The sequence below is a fragment of the Hippocampus guttulatus genome, chromosome 2, assembly GCF_054856545.1.
Source record: "Hippocampus guttulatus isolate MCC_2025c chromosome 2, RoL_Hgut_1.0, whole genome shotgun sequence".
Lineage (NCBI taxonomy): Eukaryota > Metazoa > Chordata > Actinopteri > Syngnathiformes > Syngnathidae > Hippocampus > Hippocampus guttulatus.
The window spans coordinates 19,733,302-19,749,480 of record NC_141262.1 but is presented as its reverse complement, the minus strand read 5'-3'; the positions used below and the strand labels follow the sequence as shown (position 1 = coordinate 19,749,480).

Genomic DNA, 16,179 nt, shown 5'->3' with positions numbered 1-16,179 from the left:
TAGGTTACAAAAAACAAATCTGCGGGTACGTGAATCTGCGATGTTGAACTGCAACTGCAAGGGGGTTTACTGTCCATGAAACATAGCCGCATGGTATTTATGCTAATAGCGTTTTGACACTACGCACGTTTCAGCGACTTCATAAAAAATAGCAACGACAAAAAAACAATTTGGGAACACGACTTGGTTGATATTTTAACCCTTCTGAAATCATAGTTGTAATACACTGAAAAATGAATGATTGACTTACTTTTAGTATTCCTGTGGTTTGCAGACGATCTGCAACTTCCTGTGGACCACGTGACGTGGAATAGTCCAAATTTGTCAGAGGAGGGCAGACTGAATGAAAAACCAGGGACACGACTAAACAGCGAATTCGTTATATATTGTTGGTTTTGTGTTTAGAAACTGAAATTTAAGAATAGTTGGAAAAGAAGAACCATACATATGCAAACATATAACCCTTTTAAAGGAAGAAAATCGTTATATTTCATGGTGAAGTGCCATTTCCCAAGCATTCAAGATCATTTCAATTAATATTTTAAATTGTGTTTATTAAATATGCAATCACATCAATGTATAGAATAAGTTTGAAAATTGCTACTATTCATTTTATCGTGCATTTATAAATTTTGTTTCCTGGATCCACGGAACGGTACCTTTAAGGGGCATGCCACACCCCTCCAAAAGTACGTGGGCCTGTATTTATTGATTTTTTTTTAATCTATCCATCCAACTATTGTCAACACTGTTGATCCTGAACAGGGTCACGAGGGCTGCTGGAGCCTATCCCAGCTGACTTCGGACGCAAAGCAGATTACACCCTGAACGGGTCACCAGTCTCAGGGCACATATAAACACAAACAACCATCCACACTCACACCTACACTGAGTGGGAACCTACTCCATGCTGCCCGCTCATAAATCAGGCGAGTGTACCACTACACCATGACGACAAAAGATTTCCCTCACACACACACACACACACACACACACACACACACACACACACACACACACACACCTGACGAAGATCTCAACTCGCCGCAGCGTCGGAAAACTGGGATTTAAGGAGGATTAAATATTAGATTTCAATTTACCTACCTGCGACAAAGTAATTACCCCAGCCCCCGTCTGGAAGGCAAAAAAAATGCAATTATGGAAAGAAGCACACATTCCGACGGGGATGAGGTAAAATGGCTCAATGGCAAATAAAGCGCAAATCTGGGACTTTAATGGAAGTCATTATTAAGAGATGGAGGGAGGAAAAAAACGTCGCAGTTTCCAGATTTTACAGACTGGAGACTCAGTCTGAAGCTTCTTTGAAATAAGCATTCAATAATCTTTCATTTGTTCTCGTTTCCCGCCGTCTAAACACACGTTTTCAAACACAACAGGGTCGCGGAATTGGTTTAAAAGCCAAGAATATAGAATAATTAGTGTTAACAAAGTGGATCTAAAACAAATACTGTACAGTATTGAATTTCAATTTCGGTGAAGAATTTATGCGTACATATAAATATAATCTGTTGCTGCCATTAAAATCCTATTTGGTGTACAATCAGCCATGGAAGACAAAATCATATTGTTATTATTATCATTATTATTATTGTTGTTATTATTATTATTATTATTACTACGTGTCATATTCGTTCACGTTTGTCCTTCTTCTCATTCAAATAAATGTATGTTCACTTTTCATCTCTTCGTTAACAAACAACTGTTAATTGCCAGGAAACGACAGTGTTTTGGATCATCGTAAAAAGATAAATAATTGTAAACTGTGTGACCAATTCGGAAACTTCAGTGCGAGTTTATTGTTACGTTCAAAGGAACTGGGAAAAATGTAAATTCTGTGGTGGTGGGCCGCCCGGCCCGTGTAAGCCAGCGCGTTGTGTGCTTTGGGTGGATGAACCCCCGCTGCGTTTTGTTGGTCATGCTGTGTACACACCACAACTGATTCAGCGTTGCGGGACGAACAATTTGAGCTCACTGCAGCCCCATGACTGTATCACGAATAATCCTCGTGGGCGTCAAACGTTGCAAAAAGATTCGGAACCTTAATTACGTTTGACTCGGAGCCTTTTTGGCCCGCGGGAATTAAACAAATCCACACACTTTATGCGTGGGGTGCTGTGTTTAGGGCCCCCGTTAATTTTTCCCTGCCAAATATGATGTCATCTGCTCTATGACTTCGTTTCCAAGAAAAATTGAGTTAACTTGAACACATCACAACTGCGCAATTTCTACCCAAAACGCATATAATTTTCAAGAAAGTGAAATTAAACTGTTAATTGCGTCGAAAATTATCTTATAAATATACAGTATATTAACATTGTTTCACTCACCCTGTCTAATTAAACACAATTAAATGCATGCTAATTATTAAATAACACTTCACTGTCTTTCTTTTAAGATTAACTTAACGATACATATTTTCTTTATACTTAGTTATTACAATATATAGACTTGGATTTCAGTTTCCCTGAAAATGAGGACAAGCACAACAGAAAAAGGATGGCTCGATTCAAAGGCCCGTCATCGGACACTTGATTAGGCACACCTGCAGTTCGATCTCAGCCAAAAGCAGTGTTCAGAAAGATGATACTTTTACAAAGAAAATATTACTCCGTGTTGATTGACACTCATATGCAGACAGCCAAACTATTCGAAATATATTTCAGCATGATGCAGTTTACTTGCTGCGCCACTGAACAAATAACAGCATCGAACATATTGTGAATGTAGCAACCAGTCAGAAGTAAGCATTATTATCTTTGTAAAAGGACATTTTGCAGCTGATTGGACTGCCTATTATATGTGCACCCTATCCATCGTTTTGTATAATCCTTGCCTGTATTATTAGAAAATTGGATGCTATTCTCTCTTATCATTCCAGTCTAAAATGCTACTTGACATAATTACGCATGTAACACTAAGGTGCCAAGTTGGTTCACTCTGTTGAGACTTGAATACAAACTTCACTTGTTATCGTCATTGAAACATTGGCATAAATAGCACATAATAAATGCCGGCAGGCTGGTCCATGCAAGTTTAATTATGATTAGAAAAAACACGTCGCACCATTAAACCTTGGAGGGGGTCCCAACTATTGTTGTTGTTTTTTTTTTTTAAACAATTGCACATTATCTCCCGACTTTGATTGTGCATTGCAAATGAGTGTTGGAGATTGTGCGCACTTTGAAAGAATCATTTCAACACGCGGGTATAATCTCTTCAAACAGGAGATGATGTCACCGGGTCGTCACACGTTCTCATTTCCCATTAGAGTTTGCCACGAGATAGACACATTAGAAAAAATAACATCAGGCTTCCTCTCACCCCAGCGGGTCACAAACTGGGCCGGGGGTAATTGTCTCTAATGGGAAGCTGCGCAAGCCAACAGAGGAAAATAAGACAATAAAGGATCGCACTGCTGCAGAAGTTTGTTTTGTCTTTGTCAAAGTGTGAAAACGAGACGGGTAACGAACAGGAAATTCGCTTGTTAACAGCCATCCTGGAAGTGTTCCTGAATGTGTGCAGCAGACTAGTTTCATATTTCATACGCACAGATCGGTTTAAAAAAATGTCTTTGTATATCCTAAAAAGCCAAAACAATCCCCCCGGGTGCTTTTGCTACCTGTCCTCGGAGATGAGCTACTCTCTCCTGTCCAAAAATACAGGAAGAATCAAAATAATTTCCGAAACTACTTCAAAGTGATGATGAGCCTCCCGAGTCATCCGGGCGAATAAATAAATAAAAATACTCAACTAATTGCATTTTTTTTCAAGGCCAAATCTTAATTTATTGGGGTGGAGGGACGGGGGGGGCGGGGGGGGGGGGTAAAAGAGGGATAACACATGGGTATGTTTTCGTCTTCATCAGGCTCCAGTTTGGATTTTGAATTCAGCCCATTTAGCTGCAACAAAGATAATACTGAGCAACATAACGGCGAAATTCATCAAATAATCATTTTTGTAGGTGGAGTGTGCGATTTTATACATGTATCATATCATATTTGATCAAAGTACTAGTTTAAAGCTGTGTTTTTAAACTGTCTTTGTCCGTCTAATTTTATTTTTAAGGAATCACCATGAAAAAATAAAATAAACCCCAACCAATCAGAGACAGATGGCCGGTGAGGTGTCATTTACACTGGCCAACAGCATATTTGAATTACAGATGACTTTATGTTCTTCAACATATTTTTGATGCTGTTTTAAAAAATGTCTATCAACATATTTTTGGCGCAGATTTAAAAACATGTTTTTACTTTTTTTTTCTAGGACATTACGTTTTGGAGATATTGTCATTTTTATCTTAAAGTTTATCTTATAAAAGCGGGCACAATGCAGATTTTACCTGACATTGTAATTTATAGCTATGATGTTTTAGGGAAAAAAATTCACCTGACTTTGGGAGATTTGCTGAAACTATGATGGAATATCCTTTTTTTTTAATGCCTCTCCCTTGTTTGCTGACAACTGGGCATAAGACTAGCAAACACGCTGTTAAAAAGATTTGAACTCAAAATTTCGAGGTGACAAAATTTTAAGTTGTCCAATTCAACAAATTATCAAATAAAACATGGCATGGCGGAGCACATTTGTGCCGTGAAACTGGCACTCGGACACCGCCCCCCACCAACAACAATTCATGTCCTCCCCCCACGCAATAGCTGTGCCACTCAGTGCGATAATTTAAAAAATATAATGCAATGATTCAGAGTTCGATGCCATCTTTTAACCTATTTATGAATTACATATGTCATCTCAAACAGGTTTTCTTGTCGCAAGTAAAACCTGTCTGCAAACTTTTCGCAACCTTTTACAAATCCTAACAACACTCAAATTTCACTCCGTTCTCAAGCATTCAGAAGCATTTGCCGCTCAGTAAGATACCATCTTTATCAACAAGACTCATTCATGTGCATTATATTTGATATTTTTTATTGTAATACAATTAAATTATTGCTTTTGTTTGTGAAAAAAATGGGAAGTGGACCTTAAAAAAATCCAATCACATATTAAATCACAATCTCAATATTAAATGGGAAGGAGGAGGGAGGGGGCGGGGGGGGGGGGGGAGCACAATCATTATCTTTGAAAATTGTCCAGCCCGAAGACAAAGATCCATCCATCCATTTTCTAATCAGATTTTTCCTCACAAGGGTCTTAGGCATGCTGGAGCCTATCCCAGCTGTCGAGGCGGGGTACATCCTGAACCGGTTGCCAGCCAATCGCAGAGCACCCATAGACAAACCACTATGCACACTCACAATCACACCTAGAGACAATTTCGAGTGTTGCATTAACCTGCTATGCATGTTTTTGTAATGTGGGAAGAAACCGGATTACCCGGAGAAAACCCACGCGGGCACGGGGAAGACTGGAGCCGGAATCGAACCCTGCACCTCTGTACTGTGATGCTGCAGTGCTTACCAATCGAACACCATGCCGCCTAAAACAAACATATTAAAGAGAATTTAAATTATAGGTGTCAAACTCAAGGCCCAGGGGCCAGATCCATCATTTTATGTGGCCCACGAAAGCAAATCATGTGTGTCCACTTCCACGGTCTTTGCTAAAATCTGTCTCAAAATTTCAAATTGTCATGTGTAATAATTAATAAGGTTGAGATTTTGTAAAAAAAAAAAAAAAAAAAGTTCCCTTTTGTATAGTTACTTGAAATATAATTACATTATTTTCCATGACTTCTGATTTCAAAATTAATAATCTGTCAATGTCAATGTCAATATGCAATAATGATTGAATATTTATTTGGGTTCACCGGCATAATGACCCCCTTGAGACAAGCCATAAGTACAAAATGGCCCGAGACAAAATTAAGTTTGACCCAACTGAATCAAAGGAATATGAGGAAAATGTATGAAAACTTCCTTGAAGTTCACGAAGTCATTATTTTATTTTAATGTTATTTTTTTCTGCTTAGCAAGCGTCAAAAGTCCACGAATTGCATCACCGCATGATGAATTCTTCATTTCAAGTGCAAAGCAGGGTCATTAAAAACAGACACTGCTGAATAGTCATTTGGACAAGTCTCATTCGAACTCCACTTGTGTCTGGACTGATGTGCGCATTAATATGTGTGTGTGAGTGTGTGCGTGTGCGTGTGTGTGTGTTTGTGTGTGTGCGTGTGTGTTTGCGTGTTGTGGAACGCAGTGCCTTTTGTACCCTTGCAAGTGTGTTTGCTCATATTGGTGGCCTATTACTGCAGTTTAACCCCTATGTTACCCTGAACGCACTATTCTTCCTGCTGCATCCCCCTGCCCCCTCCCGAACCCCCACCCTATCACTTTTGTCCTAAGAGGGCAATTAAGGAAACAAACGTTTTCCCCAAGATAAGCTGACTGCCAGCTTTGCATACTAATGCAAGTGGTAACAAATAATAAGTGCTCTAATTACCAACACTGTTTTAATCAGAAATTGCTCAATTTCCCAGGATGAGGTCTCCGCTGCTGAAAAAAAAAAATGCAACCTGACAGCGGCAGGAGACAATCATCTCCATGTGTGACGTTCCTGATTTGGCTTGTTCGTGTGTGAACAAACAATCATCTTATGGACCCTGTGTGGTGTGCCCCTCTTGATGGTTGAGTTCCCTGCATCCCTCCCCCACCCCTCCAAAACCCATCCCACCAGTCAAGTGAGAGTTCCTGTCAGGGATGACAATTATCCCCCCACCCCCACCTCTTTATAACCTAATCGTGTTGTTGTGCTGCACGTGAGGCGGTGATGAGCACAATGTGGCGCTTCATCCCCTAGGTGAGCAATTTTGCTGCAATTGTGATCATCAGCGCAAAGCAGGGGTCTGCTCATTTATTAAGCAATTTCCTTGCGAGGAAAGTAGCGGGATGGCACTTTTAATTTGCCAGGGGACGGTAATATCTCTAAAAAGCAACAGCAATTATAAGAGGCGTGACACCAAAAATAGGAGGAAGTTTGACATATGAACACCCATGGGACGAATCGAGTGCAAGAGGCCTAAAGAGTTTTGGTGGTGGTGGTGGTGGTGGGGGGGGGGCTTTCACAGAGCAACACAGGACCATTTGCATTAGATAAATGCATGGGAAGTGAATCCATTTTTTTCATCAAAAAGGTCCACCTTCAATACACTTAAAGTAGTTGAACCGATGAATCGAGGAACCACTATTCCCATTTTTGGTGTCTCGTGTTTCAAACTGCTGACTTTCTTGTCCATCTGCCGCTGTCATCAGAAAAGACCGGTCGGTGGACCAGCGAAATGTCTGGCCAACAATGTGACGCGGTCTTCAAAAGGCTAAAAATAGGCAATTTGCGTGGCAAAATTTGCATTTTGCGCCTTGTTAAAACATACTGAATAGCAAAACTAAGAATAAACCGCTGCACCGTCCCCAAAAGCTTCGGTGGGCTGCTTTGCTTGCGTCACTCACCGCTGCTAGTCGGAGGTTGAGGCACAGTTCGGTGCTCCTTACCTTACACCACATCAGCAACCTGGCAACGAGCTTGGCTGACTACTGCTGCGGCTAAACATGTTGCGGAGTCGCTCCAAAGTCAGTCATCATCGCCTCTGTGGCAGAGGAAAATATACATTTCCGACAAGTGTCATTATGAAGAAGGGAGAAGCTATGCTAATTGCTAAGCTAACGTAAGATTGTCCTTTCATGTTTTACGCTGCGGATAACACAATTGCAAAGATGATCAAAAGTAAACCCCTGCTACTGGATGAGAATAGGGAACATTAAAAAATAGATAGCTAGATAGCTAGCTAGATAGCGAGATAGAGACACAAACTACCACTAAAAATATTTATTTTTGTCTAGAATTTAAATTACAAATACAGTATTCCCCGACATTGGATCACAAAACTTCAATATAACATTTCAAACTCTACGTACAGCATTACCTTTAAAAATGGCTTACATTTCATTTGTTTAATAGCCACTCACAAGGAAAAAAAAATAAACAACATCTCCGAATTTTCTCCATTAACAACCCAGGCTAAACTTAGCTTAACTCTTTCCCGACATACAAAGATCTTGGAACAATGGAGATGTATCACTTCAGCATATTTCTTTGATACGCATTGCTACTTTCCTATTAGCCAGGGACACAGAAAAAAGCCACTAATAGGAGAATGTGAACAGCACACAGCGAGTTATACTTTGACACAAATGTCAGTCCAGAACTGATTGTGTTCAGTCACAGTGCTACATTTCAAAATGTTTGTGGGTACCTGAATGGACTGACTGTCATTTTCACGTACTTCATCTGAAAACGATTAATTTATGTATCCATGCCAGCAACATATAGTGACAGGCAGAACAATGATATGCTCTTTTACAAGGTGGCAGAAACCTGTGCATCCACCTGTTGCCATTCATCCAACTTATAATAGCAAAGTCTCCAATTCAACAGGTCAATATTTCCCAGTAAATAGATTGAGACCAAATCATTCTTATTTTGCAAATTAGATTTTTCTGATGTAAAATATGTGCCTCGAGTCAATAAAAGTTGAGAAACATTGGATTAACCTAATAATATCTCACTAACACCCCTCGGTCTCTTTACAGGATGAGCAAACAAGATTGGTCTGAGCTGACCTTTAACTTTGGCCAAGTCTGACGGCGGCCTGGCGCCCGATCAATGAACTGAGGAAGCGGCCTGCGCGTCCCCTGCTCTGTTCACCCGAGCCAAGAAGGTGCGGACGCTGCCAGAAGCATCGCCACCAAGCGGATCCGTCCAAATTGACTCTCGGCCGTTCCGCAGGGTGACGGTTTGGACGCTGCGCTGCCCTGCCATGTAGGAAAGGACGGCCAGAAGAGAGGATCTTTCTCTGTGGCTAAATAAACTACTTGTGAATGTCACACTCAATCTGAACAAGCCGGCTACAAAAATGACCTGCACTTTAAGTATGGCTTAACCATTTGGAAAAAATAATCTAATTGTGATTTTTTTCTCTCTCTCTGAATAATTCGATTGTGATTTCATAAACGATCTTTTTTTCCAAGGTTCTCTTCCCATTTATTTTTTTTTCACAAACACAAGCAATGAATTCATCTGTATTACAATAAGCAACATGATTCTAATTAGATTTATGCGAAGATCAGAGTGCAGCAATAAGATCTTTTGGGTGGGTGGCTCAACAGGAACTGGCACTGGCTCTGATTTCAAACAATTTTTAAAGAAATTCAGAATTCCAAATTGTATGTAGCCCAATCTGTGTTTAAAATAGACTTGATCTGCTTAAAAAAATATGTGCACTATCCATGCTCCAGTATACAGGTATTGTGATGCAAAACAATATTCAACAGCATTTATAATTATATATGTAGGCTTGCCTGACAATGAAATGCAGACAGTGGCCAAAATGCAAGCAAGAGCCTCATGTCGTTTATTGTTTTGAGTTTTTTTTTAATTGTAGCCTGGTCGGGCCAACATCAGTGAACTTTAGCATCAGTGGCCCAACACAGTCACGTGATGACCCCGGGCCATCAGGCCACTGTTATTGTCGCACCCTGCCGATGTTTTGGTCATACAGGTTCGGCTTGCACTAAAGTAAAGGCAAATGAACCATAAATTATTATGGCAAAAAAAAAAAGATCTATTTCTATTGGAGTTGTTAACTTAGTCAACACTTTGACTTCCAGTTGACAACTTTGGAAAATTCTACCAAACAAGTGAGGCGTCGACATTAAGTCAGTGAGAAAATAAATCAAATTATGACAATAATGCCAACAAAACTTCATCTTCTCATGAAACAATGGTATGAATGTGGACTTCCCTTTTTAAGTTGCTTACCTGAAAGACAAATTTTAAAAAATAAAACAAAACAAAGAAACAAATCACACATACATACATATACATTTTTTGAAAATGTGTTTACATTTATACATATATAAACAAGAAAGCCTACCAACTAACTGAAATGAAATTAAGATTTTTCTCCCCCTAAATCGTGATTTGAAAATTGCATTCCACTAGATTGCGAGTGCTGATTTGAATTGAAATAATTGTTTGTCTCAAGGCATCAGTGTAACCGACTGCGTTGTGTTTAAGAGTATTGATGACGCACAGCAGGATTTCTTGTGTTGGTTGCATTTAATAGTCTCAATCACAAAGCCCGACGAAAACAGCAGGAAACAATGTCCTCCTCGTCAATTATATTGATAAAGCGTACTCCTCCCCATAGACATCACAAGAGAAAAGGGCCACACAAACACAACATGCCTGACGCAAACAACAGAAAACAATGCCCTCCTCGTCAATCATATTGATACAGCGTCAACATCAGTATGACGGCAATACTCAAAGCCTATTAAATAACATGAAATAGCAATGTGACCGCTTCGCCTGTGTTGAAGTCCTGTCAACACATCACAAAACTTCCTTCGGTGTTTTTGGTATGCACTTAAAACATTACCACAGGGTATATACGACGTATATTGTTTTATCGTGTTCTCCCGCGTGCCTGATGTGCTGCTCAGTGTGTGCTTTGCAATCCAGATGGTACGCTGCTGTAAACCTTTTATCACAGCAGCCTTTTCCCCCCCACACACACACACACAAAACAAGCTACAGCAACATCATATTTATGGTGCATTTTAATTGCATCAACATCAATTCGGATAAAAATATTCCTTCCATATGAGAAGTGAAGAGGGAAAGACAAAAAAAAACATCATCCCAAAGCTTTAGTACAGATTGTTCTTTTTATTATCATTAACAGTAATGTGATGCTGAGGCCCCATGTGACCTCGTCACAGCGGCACCTCATTTCCAAAGTCATTCATTAGAACAAACAGAAGGCGGGCAGCGGAAAGACGGCGTGGGGAGTGAGACGGAGAAAGGGAGAGGGAGAGGCTCGAGTATAAAACAAATGAGATTGTTCTTATTGGAGGAAGCACTTTGAAAAAATAAAAAATAAAATAAGAAAAAAAAACCCAATCCCCACAAGTGTGATATTTGGAGATGTCACGCCGAGCTCGTGATCCAGTTGTTGGTTTTGTGCTTGGAAGTGTAATCACAGTTACACTTACTGTCCACTTTGGATTTCGAGGCCCACGGGGAGTCTTGGAAAATGGCTCTGGTTTGTTAGGATTGTGATTGTCCAAGCAAAAAAAAAAGAAAAAAAAAGAAAAAGCAAAAGCTTCTTATGCCTTCCTTCCTTGGACTGATATACATGGAATTGTCCCCTCCATGATTCGTCCTAGTTTATCCTAAATGCTAAAGGTCATTGCGCTCAACTAAGCTCCCCCTTTTTCCATTAGGGGGTTGACATGAGTCGCTGCAGATCTCCGACCCCTGCTGGATCCCATCTCTATGCATGTGCATGTCCATGTACACACACACACACACACACACACACACACACACACACACACACACACACACACACACACACAAGTTGGGGTAAAATAATAAGTGGGGATGTAGGTGGGGCGGTGGAAGGGGAGAAGGAGGGGGGCAGTGTGGATCCATTGGAGTGGTGTGACAGACTCCCCGGCCTCCTGGTAGGATTTGTTGGAATGTGAGAGAGGAGGATTTTAGCACCAGGCGAGCCACGCCAGAGTGCTGCAGACTTCATGCCATCTGTCTCAGCCTCCATCCTCTCCGTGCCAAGACTCGTCAGACCTTTATTTCCTCTCCCTCCAGCTCCTTCTCATCCCTGTTCACAAGAGGAGTGGACATACTGAGATCTGCTAATATACTGGATGGGGGGGGGGGGGGGGGGCTGGACGGGGGATGGGGGGGGGGATTTCTGGGTTTACTAAACAGATTTTTAAAAATACATACAATGGAATAATATGGACTTTATCTTTGGCGCAGCCCATAACAGATTTCAAAACGTGTAATGTGCCTTTAGAGAATGAGATGCTGTTATATACACCCAAAAGACACGTCATTAGGTACCTCAGCCAAACTAAGTTGATGCAGTGCAAGGAATGTAGCAGAAATTCTGACAAATCTGTGGACAACAATCAAAGGTGGGTCCAGTAAAATCTATGTAAAATAAGTAAAATTTCACACACGTACAAGAGTACTCCGTGTAGAATGATACCAAATGGCACAAGTAAAAGTATTTTTACAAAACTTTAAAGGGGAAGTCAACTGAAAATTGTCGACAATATAAATTAAGCAATAAAATCCACCAGTTTATATTCAATTCAGAGGGCGGCCATGTTGCCACTTGCTGTCAACTGACAATGACATCCCAGTGCCTAAGGGGTAAGGTAACGACCAATCACAGCTCAGCTTATGAGTGTCACATGACCAAACTCGGGAAAACTGTTTAGCCGTGATTAGCCATTATCTGAGCCTTGAGCAAGTGTGATGTCATTTTCAGTCGACAGCAAGTGGCCAAATGGCCGCCCCCTGAGTTGGATAAAAATGGATGGCTTTTGCTACTTGATTCATATTCCATAAACAGATATGCTGGGGCCGCATAGAAAATATTGCTTGGAATTTTTTCGAATTGACTTCACCTTTAAGATGGCATACTCTGAGAAAAAAGTACTCAAGTACTGAGTAACTACTGGGTTACTTACTGGTGGTAAACGGACTCCCTCGAGTGGTACTTGAAACAATCACCTAATTAATAAGAAAGAATTTGAAGAGATATACCATTAAAACACAACATTTTCAAATCAAGATTTCCCCTCCCCCAAATCAAGTGCAGCACATTTTGTACTTTTCAAGTAAAATACAGTGGAATATTATTTTAAGTCCAATAGATTCATATTTCCTCTATAAATGTTTGGACATTTACGTTCGGTACATTTTAAAATTAATTATTGAAATAGTTTTTGATTTAAATGCAGTCTTAATGTAAGATTGTTACAGTGTCCTAAAATGATATTAAATATATATATTTTAGGAGTTAGACTTCTTTCTCACTTTTGATCAACACTGGCCTACCGTATTACTACATTTTCAATGTTGGTCACGATGGTAGTACTTGGAGAGTACTTTTTTGAGGTGGTGCTTGAAAAATTAGGAAAGCTAATCACTAAAGCAAATTATGCTATCAGGCTAATGAATTTGATTTTATTTTCAGTGAATAATGCATACCATTTGGAATTCTTCTCAATTGCCATTATGTGATATGGCCCTTGAATTGGCGATCACCGAATTGTACACTTGCACCAAATTTTGTGACTCGTAACTACATGCGGCACAATTAACTTGGAACATTTAAGATGACAGCCTTTGTAGTTTAGTTGAATTGTAACCATTGTAAACTAAGAATGGTACCACTTCCATGTATATCGCTATCGGGCTCTTATTTAAATGTATCGGGCACTCAGAAAGGCTGCACATACCAGACATTGATACTCAAGGCAAAAATAAAACAAAAAATTTGACATTGAGTATAACCCGCTTGCCAGCAGTTGCCACTACACTGTGGCGGTAGAAAATCATCCTGTGTGTCAAAAAGTTGTTCACAATTATTTGTCATTGTGTAAATTGAAAATTTTAGCTTCCAAAGTATTTGTGGTCTTAGTATTCTGTCTCATATTGGTGGATAATTAAAAATGACTTGTACGAATATCATTCTCCCCCTACCCCACCCCCGCAAAAAAGTAGTATGGAGCAGACCTATTCTCAGCAATCTATTCTCTCAGGTTTTCAGGATGATTGTGTGTCACATCACACTAAAATCAAACAAACTCGATGCCTTCGACGTGTTTCACCTGCAGGGTTTTCAACATTGGACGGTGAAGCATGTGCATTCGAATGCCGTCGTAAATCCAAAGCAAATTTTCACATCAAATGCTTCCATGGGAGGTGTCTTCTCCCAGTGTGGGTGTCTGGGGAGGACACTCAAGGAGATCCCACCACCAGGAGCTCCACTCATTCAGTGTCCTTCACCTTCTGCTAGAAGGGCAGCAGGAGGCGGAGGCGGCGGAAGGCAAACGCAACCTACGTCCGAGGAAGCGCAATTCCGGATGGGAGGAAGTGGGCAGGAGGCCCTTTGAAGCCCGAAACCTCCGGCCTCTGAGCTGCGATGTCCTTGGACAGATCTGCAGATCACGTAGACGGGGGATTACTTGAGGGGAGGAGCCAGAAAAGTGCCTTCTGCCATCACATTTGCCATATCTCAAAACTCACAATGAAGGCCTTGCATTCAAAGATGGGCACCCAGAATAGAGCACATTTTGAGAGGAACTAGCGCATGAATATATTATTTTCCGCCACAAAGTAGAACCACAGATTGCAAGTGAATGACTTGAGAAAGTGTTTTGCAGAAATCATCACAAGCAAAAGTGAGTCTCGACACTCCTACATACCAGAGTGAGAGAAAACAATGCACAAAAAGAAAGCTCCAAAATTGTCAGCATTGCTCTGACATGATCACGATATCAAACATCAGAGCAAATATTGAGCATCCATTTCGGGGATTTTTTTTGTTTTGTTTTGTTTTGTGCAAACATTGAGAAACTGGTAAGATTGATTGTTTCCGTTTCCAGGAAATAAAAGTCAGCGAGGAGGCCCGCTGGAGGAGATGAAGACATGTCTGATCTCCATGACAACCAATAGCGAGGCAGCACTTGCCTCTCACCGCCCTCTGATTGGCCTTTAGCCACCCCCCACCCCCAGGAGACCACCCCCCTGCTCTTATCTATAACAATCCCCCCCCCCCCTCCCATAGAAAAACAGACCAATCCCAAAAGCCCCCTCACAGGCCGGGGCGGGATTATGGAAGCAGGGAGACAGTTCCGGAAAACAGAAAAAAAAAGGAGTAGCAGAATCTGATGTGGTGATGGTAGGAGTCGGGTGTGGCATTATTAATAAAGCATTAAAAAAAAAAAAGTGAGCACATCAAAGCAGACACGGGGCCATGCTATCACACATGAAAGTGGCACACTATGGCTTAATGTTTCCTAAGGCGTGTTATGATGACGCCGCTTTGATTTGAAACGTGTTGTGAGGAAAATGGATTTACAGGAGCGAGGAGAGGAAGCTCGCCGCCGTGTGCACGCCGCCATTTCAAAACCTGACCTCATGGGCTCTTCAAAGTCTACACCTGAGCCATAAATACAGCAAATGCAGCCATTCCCCACTCTGGTGCTGTGAAAGATCATCAGGTATGATATGGACATTTCTGCATTTTCTCTTAATTGGGCCAAAAATGAATAATTTACAAAAAATAATGCCTCGGTCAGATCTATGCCTGCAACATAGAGCACAAACCTCAGGTCCAAAGAAATGGCATAAAACGTGTCTAAAAAAACTGAATATCGTGATTTTTCAAATCTTTTCAACCTATTTTCAATTGAATACACTGTCATACATTTATATAAAATAGTTGTTAGACGTTACAGGCGTGTTATTTTTAGGCCGCTAGGCTGCCTGAAACACGCTAGCTAACATTCGCTAAAAACAAGAACTAGAGTGTAGTTATGACACACATTCTCAACTACTCGCTTATTTTCATAAACGTTGGCTACCATTTTAACCTTTGGGCTGCTGGAAAATGAAAAAAAATCTCTCAATGACCATTTTTGACCAAAGGATGTGTGTGTGTCTCTCTCTCTGGGTATCGACAGTAAAATTATGTAAATAATTATTTAATATCTTTTAAACTGATTTTACACACAGTGTAGTGAGCAAAGAAAATGGTCTAAATGTAGGATTCACATTTTAAGAGACTTCCTGTCCTGGTATGTATGCAAATGTTTGGCTACTTCAAACAGGACCGCAGACTTTCGTTTTCCTGCTATGTTTTCATGACGGCTGAGTGATTCTGATGAAGACACCAAAGGCGATTTAGAGTTGATATTGTCCCAGATGGTTGAATTATGTAATCGACCTGATTGTCCACGTTTTGTCACATCTTTTTTATTTGGTGGCGTGCCCTGAGAATTTTTAACCAATGCAAAATGTGCCTTGACTCAGTTAAACACTGCAGCATACAGTATAAGGTAGCAGATTTGCTTGCATTTCCTGTATGCTGCTGAACATGTTCAGTGTCACCATGTGTTCAAACTATCGTGGTTTAAGGCAATCAATTTGCACGTGAATTTCAGGTCGTGTCAATTTGCCATGATCTTCGACATCACAGGTGTCAAACACAAGGCCCGCAGGCTGGATCTGGCCCACCACATCATTTTCTGTGGTCCGCGAAAGCAAATCAAAGATGTCAACTTTCACGATGCGTGCTAAAATCTCGACCAAAAT

General features: G+C 40.6%; 2 long non-coding RNA genes across 8 annotated transcripts in view; one reads left to right on the top strand and one right to left on the bottom strand.

Annotated features, from left to right (window-relative positions):
* LOC147208834 (uncharacterized) overlaps window positions 1–8,950 on the top strand; it is a 37,651-nt gene extending 28,701 nt beyond the window's left edge. The window contains exon 3 of the long non-coding RNA XR_015097926.1: window positions 8,571–8,950. This is a non-coding gene — a long non-coding RNA (uncharacterized LOC147208834). The remainder of the gene's footprint in view (window positions 1–8,570) is intronic.
* LOC147208831 (uncharacterized) overlaps window positions 7,843–16,179 on the bottom strand; it is a 104,661-nt gene continuing 96,324 nt past the window's right edge. For all 7 annotated transcript variants that reach the window (XR_015097915.1, XR_015097885.1, XR_015097903.1 and 4 more), the window contains exons 5-7: window positions 13,692–14,021; window positions 12,546–12,588; window positions 7,843–11,665 (exon numbers count right to left, since the gene is read on the bottom strand). This is a non-coding gene — a long non-coding RNA (uncharacterized LOC147208831). The remainder of the gene's footprint in view (window positions 11,666–12,545; window positions 12,589–13,691; window positions 14,022–16,179) is intronic.